The sequence below is a fragment of the Passer domesticus genome, chromosome 3 (assembly GCF_036417665.1).
Source record: "Passer domesticus isolate bPasDom1 chromosome 3, bPasDom1.hap1, whole genome shotgun sequence".
NCBI classification, from domain to species: domain Eukaryota; kingdom Metazoa; phylum Chordata; class Aves; order Passeriformes; family Passeridae; genus Passer; species Passer domesticus.
The window spans coordinates 105,642,267-105,653,783 of record NC_087476.1 but is presented as its reverse complement, the minus strand read 5'-3'; the positions used below and the strand labels follow the sequence as shown (position 1 = coordinate 105,653,783).

Sequence of the window (11,517 nt, the reverse complement as noted above, 5' to 3'; positions counted from 1 at the left end):
AGAACCGAAAGAATCACTAAGTCATTATATGTCCTAGAGTGTAATGAATCTTTCTTACTGTCTTTTCCATGGGACAGAAAAGATACTATTTGTGTGCCCCCTGCATAAGAATTTCCTGATACATTTTCACATGAAATAAGAATCAAAGTATAAGCCCTTGAAATAATGCAAGTATTATTTTCATTTCCCATAAAATAGCTTTGGTTCCGTAAGAGCAGCATCATGTTTCTTTGCCCTGCGCATTTTGGTTCAGCTACTTAAAACTTATTAAATATGTTTTTCACAGGGCATTTTTCTGTTTCATTATCTATGCTTCTCTTTCCCTGATGAAAAGTGATAATAGGTTGTATTTCCTGTAGTGCTAAGAACAGGAATCACACAAAGGAATATCTATACTCACATTCTGAAAGAAAAAAAAAAAGGTTAAAGCATTTATTTTTAGACTTTTCCCCATAACCACACATTAAACTGAACTTCCTATATCCAGAATTGCATAACCAGATTTGGCAGTATTAATTAACAATAAAAGTAGTGTTTTGCCCCATAAGAATCAATAAGATAATTATGTTACTTAGGAAATGGTAGTCATATGATTTTGCTTTCAGTGCATAATGAATAACATTAAGTTCTGTGCAACAAAAAGGTTTTACAGACCCAAGCAAGCCCTAGGACCTGTCTGAAAATCTTCCAGGAAAGCCTGATTGAAGTTCTGCAGCAACTACCTGCTTTTACTGACTCTTAGGGGTATGTATATATGCTTGCAAACACATACACATTTCATCAAGCACATGAATTCTTAAGCAGTATACTCCCAGGACACAGTTTTGGGCTGGCATGCAAGAAATACCAGCAGCATTTCTGTATTTTAATATTTGGACTTTGGAACACCTTTGCCACACTCCACATAGCTTCATTCCTAGGCAAAAAAAATGAATGTCTTTCAAGTGTCCATTATAAAGCTAAGTGCTGTACATAAATATGCATGAGAGGTCATTATTGCCAAGAGATGATTCTTAAGAAGTTCAAGTGTCTCTTACTAAGATTTTCCTCCTTGTTCTATGGCAGTGAAGTGAGTATTCAGAGGTGTAGCTGCATCTCTAGAATCTGATTTCAGTGTTTTGGCTTCTACCCCTTCTGTTTTCTTGCAGGGTATCCCAGTGATCAAACATACACTCCCAGATATCCCCAACAGTGGGCTGGAAAATTACAGGGATGGAAATACATCTTAGGGTTTATCTGCACCAGGGCCTAGCTGGGATCTCTATCAGTCCCTGGGAACTCCAGCAATCCCTGCCAGCAGACAGGTGGGTCAAATGCACTCCACAGCCTTTCCTTTCAGTCACAGCAGAAGGCAGCTCCAGAGTTAAGGAAATGTCTTGGATCCCCCTCCTTCCTGCAGGGTGCAGGGTCCCTGGAGCAGGGCAGTGTCCATCCTGGCACCACTGCCCTGCTCACCAGCTCCTTCCCAAACAATGGGAAAGTGCAGTGCAATGGGCAAGGCGTGGGTGTGATAACAAGGCTGAGGAATGCAAACACACACTCCAGGTAACTTTAGATTTCAGTCTATTCTTCGACAAGGTAAAATCCAGAAAAGACCATGCACTGAATGTATTTAGACACTATTGGAGCCTGCTGGGGGTTTTTCCAGCATTGCTAACCACTGACATTCCCAGCAATTACTGTGGGAGCTGCATAAAGCCAGCGTCTGACTCTGAATCCTGGGCTAGACTCCTATCAAACACTCTTTTTAGCAGTTCTGTTGTAGGTGCAGGATACCTACAGTGGCAGGAGCTGCACTTGTCAGGTGTCACATTTACTGGGTGTTTCCCCCTCCCTTTGTGCTTTTTTCCCACAGTTCTTCCAGTGGGGATTTTGGCTCCCTCACATGCATATTAGCTTGGTATTATGTCATTCTTCCAACTGCACAAACCTTTCCAAAATGCTTGTCAAACCTGCAAGTGTTTCAGTGTTTTGTAATTTTTTGGTTTGGGGTTGTTCTTTGTGAAAACATGTGGGTAGATGTACAAAACATGTATTCCCAGCCTTTCCTCATGTGCAATAGGAAGGCCTGTGCTCTTCTCAGCACAGGGTAGCCTGGAGAAGGTGACTTCATCATCCCTGGCTGTTGTTGCTCCTTTTCCATCAAGTCAGTCACATCCTCAGTTACAGATGGCTGGCTTGTAGATGACCCAAAGAGCAAATACGTTGTTCACTCCTGATCATGAAGCTAATTTACTCCCATGCCTGTCATAAATCTCAGTTTCTACCATATGACATTATTAAAATAAAAACCCGTAATTATTTTTTTCAGTCTTTTGTTTATGATTTCAATTGGTTTTAGTAACCTGGTGTGTATCCCTTCAGCACATCTAATTCCAGAGCCATGGTTCAACTTTGGAGTATATTGGTTCTTGCTCTCTGGTTAATGCATCCATTTCTTGAGTTATTGCCTTTGCATTGATCTCTATTGACTCAGTTAAAAGACCTTATCCATGTTTCCATTTCTGGGAGGGAGGGAGATGAGCTTGCATTATGGGACCTTTAATGGCAGGCTTATCTCTCCTGTCACAGCCTTCATCTGCAACGTATTTTACTGATTATTTTTCATGAGTAATCCTCAGCAGAGGCTGCCTAAGAGATGGAACAATATACATGTCTGACTCGTCGGTATTTTGCACTTAGCTAATGAACACACCCATGCAGCGTGCACTGCTGGCTTGGACCTGCTCCTCAGTGCTGGAAGGCTGTCACCAAACCAGTAAATCTATCCAGGGCATTGAAGGAACAATAACCAAAAGCATGCACATCAAGCCAACAAAATTAAAGATTTGATAACATCATCTGAGAACAGCAAGGGAAAGAGCAGAGGAATGGCTGGCAGAAAGTTCCCTGCTCTTTCACAGCCAGATGTTAAGTGGAGGCTGTGTGCTCAGACAAGAAGCTGTTTGGAAACAAGGGAAATGACATAGTGTCAGGAGGTTCACTTCCTCACACAAGCAGCCTGATTTCCAAAAAAAACCCCAGCCCTTTGCTAATGAAAATGTTGCAAATGCAGCAAAAGAACAAATAGATGCTTTTTTTGCTAGCTCAGCAAAAAGGAAAAAAAAAAGAAGAAAAGATAAAAAAGATTGGTTTTTCCTCTCAGCTAGAATCACCAATGTTTGTGTTCTAGGACTGCAGTGTTTGCTTGGCAGGCTATGGACTACCTGTTAGAAGGGAAGACAAACCCCAGCAAGGTGGTCTGTTTCCAAAATGATCTTTGGACAGCTTGGGAGCTCATGCCCAAACACTTACTGCGTTTTAGGGAAATGAAATTCTAACTCCCAAAAATAAAAAAGGAGAAATGAATCTGACCAGCTTGACATCAATTTAGCCCTCTGCCGGCCTGTGGCATGTTTCAAACACCAGCTCAGCTGCCTTTTAAAAAGAAAATTAGAGCTGGGACAAATGATGGCTCAGCAGCTGGGTTTGCCTGATAAATACCCATTAGATGCATCAGCCTCCAAGAACCTCCAAGTCAAACAATCTCTGGCATTTTAAGCCTCCTCTTTCCCCACCATCTTGCAGCTTCTCCCTGACAAACAATTAATTTTAAAACAATATGTCCCTAATCCGATCACCGTTCTATATGGTCACCAAATAAAAGATGAAACAGATCCTCCAGGGAAAATTCATGTCCCTGCATTGTCAGTAATGAATGGAATTATTTCATGCTTCACAATGCCCTTGAGGAGGAGTCATACCAATTAGCATAACTGGGCTTTTCTTATTACATGATTGAAATTAATGAGAAGAGAGAAAAAAAAGAAGGAGGAAAAAGGAAGATGGTATGGAGCAGTGTTTTATAATGCATTTAGGTCTATGAGTTGAGGATGCATGACTGTCTTAAAAAAGCCCAGCCCCTCAGAGATAAAAATTGCCTCAGTACTAAGAAATTTGGGTTGGTTTTGTCCATGTAAGTCCATCAGGACAAAACCATATTTCAAAATAAGTTTTGTGTAATACTTAAGTGTAGGACTGGCCCCACATTACATGACATGTTATTGCCTGGGTTCACTAGGGGTAAAGATCTCCTACAAGACCAGTCCACATCTGATGGAAGTATAAGGTTGTTACTGCAAAGGTCTAGAGGTCTAGGCAGCGTGGAAGAGTTTAATGCTCAAGGAGGCTTTGCAGCCATAGAAAAGCAGCTCTTGCATTCCTTCATCTCTTGCTAGCTACACACAGAAATACAAAAAAAATTGCTTTGAAGACAGGTAAAAGCCAACAGCAGTTAGGTTAGGTTGCTTTGTCACAGCTGGGAGTTAATAAGGATTTATCCAATTTTTTGGGTCTAGATTTATGAAAACAGGCATGAGAATGCAGCTGGCATCTCATGATCTCCCTTGTACCCTGGTCTCCATATAATTTACAGTAACAAGCTACTCACACCAGCTCACTGTAAGCATTTACCTGCAGTGTCTAACTGGGGTTGCCTGACTGTCTCCATTGACACAGAAGCATTCTGTGATCAGCTCAGGGGTATCAGCCTTTCCTCTCTGTTCATCCAGGGGTGCAGAAAATGTCATTATCTCCTTTTTAGCACCAAGGTCCTGAAGACGATTCTTCGGAAACTCCTCTGTTAACTGCACTCCATTACCTCCCCTCTGAAATTTACCCACTGTCATTTCCCCACCAGCCAAATCATTTTCTGTCTCAGAATTCCCTTTTTAATTCTCAGGTCATCCAGTTTCACCAGACATTTCCTAAGCAGGAGAACTAAGCATTTCCTTTACCTAGGACATAATATTCAGTTTAATCAAAGCAAGACAGCAGTCAACCTGGCATAATCTGCTGCAGCAAGCTGAAATCTAGCATTTTCTTTCAATTTCTCCTACCTCCATGTATCTGAATATTCTTCCTTTCAAAAATTCCTCTAGAGATCTACATGCCCTTAAGGCTGCCCATTTTCCCTTACTTACTCCTCTTCTGCCTCCCTCCTTCTGCACATGAAGGCTGGAACACTGAACTTCAGTAGGAACATGTTCAATCTTACCCACTTTCCACATCATCCTGAAATATGAACATCAGTAGGAGGGCACCTGGGCCATGTAGGACAGTCTTGCTGGGCCCAGCTCTTGTTCTCTCTGTGGAACAACTGCAACACAAAAATAAGAAAAGCTTTCCTTAGGAGGAATCCAAAAGACATAATTGAAGAAGGTGTTCCAGAGGAGATCTGTGGGCTGAGACACCTCCAGGGAGGGAGGGCAAGCTTTGAACTCAATGTCCCCATGTCCCAGCTGCATGCTCTGATCACCTTCACGACAGGAGGTTGCAACAAGCCAGCTGGAAGGTGTGCTTGCAGCCCAGCTCCAGCTGAGCTCCTGTTCCACAGCAAACACTGCTTGGAAAGAGCCGCTGAACCACCTCGTGTCACTGGGGATCTGCAGCACTTCTTGGAGGACAATCACCCCAGCTTAGTATGAAGCAAGCTTTGGGTCCCATTGCTGGGTAGCTTTGTCTCCTTAAGCACTGCAAATGCAAGCATTAAGGTTATGAACTCCATCAAAGTACATAAAAATTAGATGTTGCAACATTCACGCCTAGTTCTTTCATTCCCTGAACCTTAAAAAGGAACACAAACAGAAACTTGGCTGCTATCCTCAGATATTTTAGCTATGCTGACTTGCCCCAGCTCTCTCCTTAAGGCACCTTTACCTTGATTTTCTTTTTCCCAGTCTGACATTTTTTCAGGCTAAATTCCATCTACCAGTGCAAACATTCTCTGCTTCCAAAAGCCTTCTTCCTCTTTGCTCTCCCTTATGCCTCTTTCTTTGATGTCTTTGCTTCCTTGTGCTCTTTCTCCTAAGTGACAGACATACAGTGCTAACAGAGCCCAATATATAAGCATGTCACTCAATTATCCACCCCTACCCTAAATAATTGCTACATATTTATCATCTGGATTGGGTAATCAAGCCCAGCACCAAGAAACTCTGTCCTATATCTCCCATCTTACTCAGTGGTGTCCCATAGAGCACTGAAACCGTGTACTCTTAAAATCTGGGGATGCTAAAATAAATCTTTGATTCCTCCTAACCCCATTTTTCTTCTTTTATTTGATGAAGTAAAGAATTGGTGTCTACTTTTATCTGTCTAGTAATGATAATCAGCTGTCTTAAGTGCTCCCTGGAGCTGACAGACAATTCTTCCTCTATTATTTCCCTTTAAAAGTCTGGGATGCAGCAATGTCTCCTCCTAATTCCTCTGGTACCTCTGCCATAGCCAGCTTAAGCATCTTGAATGATTTAATTCCTTGAACATTTATTTTTCAGGACAAACCTGGGGTGTAAGCAACCCACTTTTTTAATAGTTCTTTATCTAGGTGGGTTTAGTCAATTGTTTGATTCCCTTGTAGCTTTTAGAGTTATTGATTTTTTAATTTTTTTCCCCTGTCCTTGGAAAATGTCTAGAAACTGTGACAAATTTCACATCTCTCCCTACTGAAGACTGAGGTACAAGTAGAAATTCACTTTCCAGGCAATATCCCCCTTTTAGTCAAGGTAGCCACCCTGTTGTTCAGGAAGATGATGGCTGTATCCTCAGTTTACCTGCAGCTTCTTACATACCAAATTTATAAAAGCTTTTACCATATTCACATCTTTTCCCTTCTTATTTTTCTGTCTCAGCTTTTTGGATCATTTTCTTGCATTCTTTCACAAACAGCTCTTCTACCTGTTCCTGCAGCACTGACCCTGCTGATTTATAAGTCTCATATTCTTCTCTCTTTATTGCACATTTTGTTTCTCCCAGTCAATCACAGTGGTCATCCCTACTTCAAGTAGAACTATTTCTCAACGGCATACAGATTTCTTGATTTCCATGGACTATATCTTTGAGTATTTCCCCACTGCATCCTACCTCTTCATTGCCTTTTGCTGTTTTTTTTTTAGAAAACATATGCTCCTCTCAGTGTTCTGAGAGAGATGTGGAGAACTCTTAGTGTTTTCCGAGAGTTCAAAGCTTTTGCACTTCTAATTTTGGGGAGTCACATGTTCCTGATTTCAGAACTCGTTAAGTCTGGCCTGTGTTTTTGTACCCTCCTCTCTTGGCTGTTTTGCATGATACATGGCATATCTGGGGAGATGCCAAGTGCCTCAATGCCAGCCCACAGCTTTAGCTGTATATTCATAGTCTTTGCTATACTTCCCATATAGCACAAAAGCTTCCCAGAAGTGAATGAACTTGTTTTCACACCACCCTGTGAGTAATGAAAGTGTTATTATTTATATTTTATGGAGACCAAAACCAGGATACAGAAGTTAACATTTGTATTTGTGAATGAACTTAAGTGCTTTACTCTAATTCAATTGAAAATAAAAACCATTTTCTTAATTCTGTAAGTTATTACTTTTTTCTGTTCTCAGAAGCCCAGCTGCTTTCCTCTGAGAAGCTTTCCATTTTTTAAACACTTTCCAGCCCCTTTGTCCCACACACAAGTCCTACCTCCACCAACACCAATTTGTTCATTCCACTTGCCCACATAATTCCCTCTCATTTTCCCTTTTGCTTTCACACAGAAGCTTAACATATATGTGCTTAACACAGCTAAAGCCCGGGCCAGCCTGCAGCCAGCATCACTGCCAGCAAGGCAGCCTCTGGACAGGGTTATTCAGCTTGCTTTGTTTTCCTGCTGAGAGCATGGAGAACACAGATATGACCCATCTGCTTTGTAGTGGTTTAAAGTGGTGGGAATTTGCTTCCTACACACAAGCAAAAAATGAAGAGATGATCCCCTTGAACACTCAGTCCCCAGAGGATGTGAGAGGCAGTCACTGTGGTAAGCCCCAAGTCCCCTGCTCCATTGCCAGCTGGCCCTGGAAGGCTGCAAGGACTGCAGACCCTCATACTTCCCCTGCTCAAACCCCACAGTGCCACTTCTGCACAGCCAGATACAAAATTATGGTGGGTTACAAAACCAATGTCCCCACAACCCTCCACCCTTTCCTCAGCCTTTGCTCTCCTGCTTGCTCCCTGAAGATGAGTTATCTCTGCCAAAGTGTTCCGAAGGAGAAGACAACCCTGGCCATGCCTGTAGGTGATAAGGGTCAGGGCTGCAGGCTCTGCTCACTGACCAAAACCCTGAAGGCAGTGCACAGCCTGTTCCTGGTGGCTTTCTCACCCACAGCTCCACAAAGGATTTAGCTAACAACACATGGGACAGCACATGAGACAGGTGCCCTGGACTGAATTTCGAGATTTGCTGTTAAAGATGTTCCACACCACAAGGATTTGTCACGTGTTTGAACAGGAACATGACAACTGGGGATGGGATCACGCTCCCCTTTTACATAATGGAGGTCAGTCAGCATGGTCAGTGGAGTCAAGAAAATATTTTCCTGATGTGGAGATGTCCATCTGAGTGGCTGATGTACTGACTCCTGGTCCACCCAGATCTCCCAGTATAGCAACTCACCCCTTGGGCCACAGGATTTCTTTTGCTGTCTCCTAGGTTATTGGCACAGCCAGTGTGAGTCTCCCTCACATATGGACAGAAAAGCAGGGGCTCAGGTGGAGGAGCTCAGCAGGAGCCTGTGCACAGGACATGGGACAGACAGCAATGCTCTGTCAACAGACAGACCGAGGCAGATAAAGGGAAATTTATGAGGAAAGCAGCACGAAGTGTCACAGCCCTGCCCTCCTACATCACAAATTGATTACAAATGACCCTATTTTATCAGGCACTCAGTAATGGCACAGCAGTCTCAGCACTGGGCACTTTATGGCACGAGCCAGTTTGCTGTCACAATAAGATGCTAATATTTTGAACAATCAGGTACTCGCCACCATAAAATAAAGCTGAGCACTTAAGATCCTGCTTAACAAGCCTGCTAATGCACTATTGAAATCAATGACACATTTGAACAGTAAGAACTGCCCTGAAGCTTTTTAAAGCCTGCTGTCCTTATTTTTCATTTTGTGAGCAGAATTATTCCTTCCGGGGGAGCACCTTCTGTTTGAAAGGCTATGGGACCAAAAACACAAAGACAAGGACATGGATTGGTTGCTAGCATGTGCCAGAAAATAGCATCCAAGAAGTTACTTGATCTTGCCCTACCTCAGCCTCTGCAGCTTGCTGAGAGCCAGATATAAACACAGAAATGGCCTTCTCTGCTGCTCAAGTGCTTTGTGACTTCTGGATGGATGGAAATGCAATATTAAAGGTTACAGACAATTATTCTTAAATGGGCTCCAGGGATTTTTGTTTACACAATGCAGACTTGATAAAACAGTTTCAGATAAAACATATATCAAAAGCATTTAAGCAAGAGCATCTGTCACAACCTAAAATATGGAATTCTGTAAGAGGCAAAGGAGCAAAAATGGAAACTGTATAATCACAGGCAGGAAGGGACAATGGGGAAATAATGACAAATCAAATACAGCAACTTTTTTCTCTTTCAAACGACACTTCTCATCAGCTAGCTTATGCCGAAGGAAAAAGGAAAAAATCTCCAGTGATTTTTATCTATTAGATTTTGCTCCAAATACTCGCTATGCTCTGGAGCTGCGGCTGCGAGGAGGCCCAGCTCTGCCACTCTCAGCTAATAGGTTTGATTGCTCCCTCTGAAATTACACTCACGGATACTGACCTGCGAGTCATCGTGCCAGTCAGCTGTGCAGAGCGAAGGCAGGCCCCAGAGAAGGTGTTGGGTGAGCGACCTGTGCAGCCCTGCAGCCTGCGGCGCAGCTCGGTGCCGCCGCTCCCCGCGCACCTTGCGGTGCTGCTGGGGAGATAAGTCATTGTGATCCACAAAGTGCTGGTGTTTAGTACACAGTATTTATATTTTATGAATGTTAACAAGCAAGAAGCCCTGAACAACTGAGCAGTTACAAGCTCAAAAGGCTTTGCGAGATATTTTCTCTAAGGGCTCATTAATGTGGTCTTTTAATGGAGCGCTTGCATGTCTGAATCTTTAACTGTAGCTATAAATAGAGTTTATAAGCATTTGACAGTGTGTGGCAAAGCTGTGTTAGCACTGCTTGCCCTGCTTTTTTGCAAGTTGCATTTGCAAAATATATTTAAGAAGTGGAATATAAATGTTTCTGAAAACACAGAGTTGTATACATCCTAATAATGCTGCACACCCCATTCCCACTGGGTCTGATGCGTGTTCACACATTTAGCAGAGCATCACAGCAAAACATCTAATATTCATGTGCTATTGAAGGGAAAATTAGAGCATAAAGAGGTCAAGCTACAACCCAAATGCCCTGCAGCAAGTTAGCAGGGGAGCAGGGGCAGGAACCAACGAGGTCAATTACCTGCCCTAATGGTTAAACCCCGAGTGACAAATTCTGCCATTATTGTCACTGGTGCTGAAGTAGAGTCACCCCAGGCCTGCAAGCCACTGGCACTGACTAACGTAGAAAACAGTGGGATTTACCCTTCCTTAGTGGGTTCTCTTGCCCCGGAGAACACCCACACTGTGCTGACCACGTGGCTTTTTCTCCTCTCTTGATGATCCATGTAGAGTGATGGTACTTGGAGCTCACCAGCCCACCCTATGCAATCTTACACATAGTGTTGTCAGCCCTGGTGAAGAACCAACAGAATTACCCAGCTTAATGCACTGTACAGGAGTGTTGGTTTAGGATGATACAATAAAAGCTGCTGGAGAATCACAGCTTTTAATAAATCACCACATAGTATTATCCATAAAATTGCCATTTCCATGCACTGCAGCGCTTGTAATAGCTCTCCTGTTTTGCCTGGCCACCTGGGGCTGTGCACATGTAACACACCAGCACCGTGTACATGCTGCCATCCCATGCAAAACAGCAATCACAGGTCCTGCATGACAAATTCAAAGGGCTGGTTTCCAAAATGTCAGTGACTTGAAGCATCCACACACACTTGAAGGTATTCACAAGGTGTAAATAAACTTTCTTTACCTGTTTGATTTTTTAAAAAATACTTTTAAAACTGAAATATTTCCCTGTTGAAGTGGACCCTGGAAGCTTTGACAGCCTCAGCAGATAAACAGTGGCACATCCACCTTTGTCTGTCTTTCCACCACTCTCATCCTATCCAGTAGCTGCATTGGCTTACTTTACCAGTAATACAATGGAGACTGAAGTCCTGATGTGTCTAGAAAAGGAAGCAAAACACAGCTCATGAGATCACACTGGGAGAAGCTTTCTTGCCTGGCATCAGCACCCAGTTACATGGTACATCTGCTTGTTGAAAATTACATGTATTTATGGACCACACAGACGGAGTCCCTTTAAGGTAATTGCAGGGCATGTGCTATCCTCTCAGGCTGACATCTACTACGGGTCATTATTTGGATTTTTCACTAGCACTTCTGAATGCTTCCATTTTTGGTTCATCTCCAATGCGGCTGCAATTGAGTTTTCCGCATGCATACATCCTGAATTTATTTTAAATGTGCTCAGTGTTGAGAAGGTAAGTGAGGATGCTATTAGCTACCAGTCTGCATTTATGAATGATCAATTACTACTTTCTCAGTAGTT

At 42.8% G+C, this 11,517-nt stretch overlaps 1 long non-coding RNA gene across 1 annotated transcript in view; it reads left to right on the top strand.

Moving 5' to 3' along the window:
• Window positions 1-1,198: 1,198 nt before the first annotated feature.
• The window catches only part of LOC135297382 (uncharacterized), a 65,996-nt gene continuing 55,677 nt past the window's right edge, over window positions 1,199-11,517 (top strand). The window contains exon 1 of the long non-coding RNA XR_010359391.1: window positions 1,199-1,304. This is a non-coding gene — a long non-coding RNA (uncharacterized LOC135297382). The remainder of the gene's footprint in view (window positions 1,305-11,517) is intronic.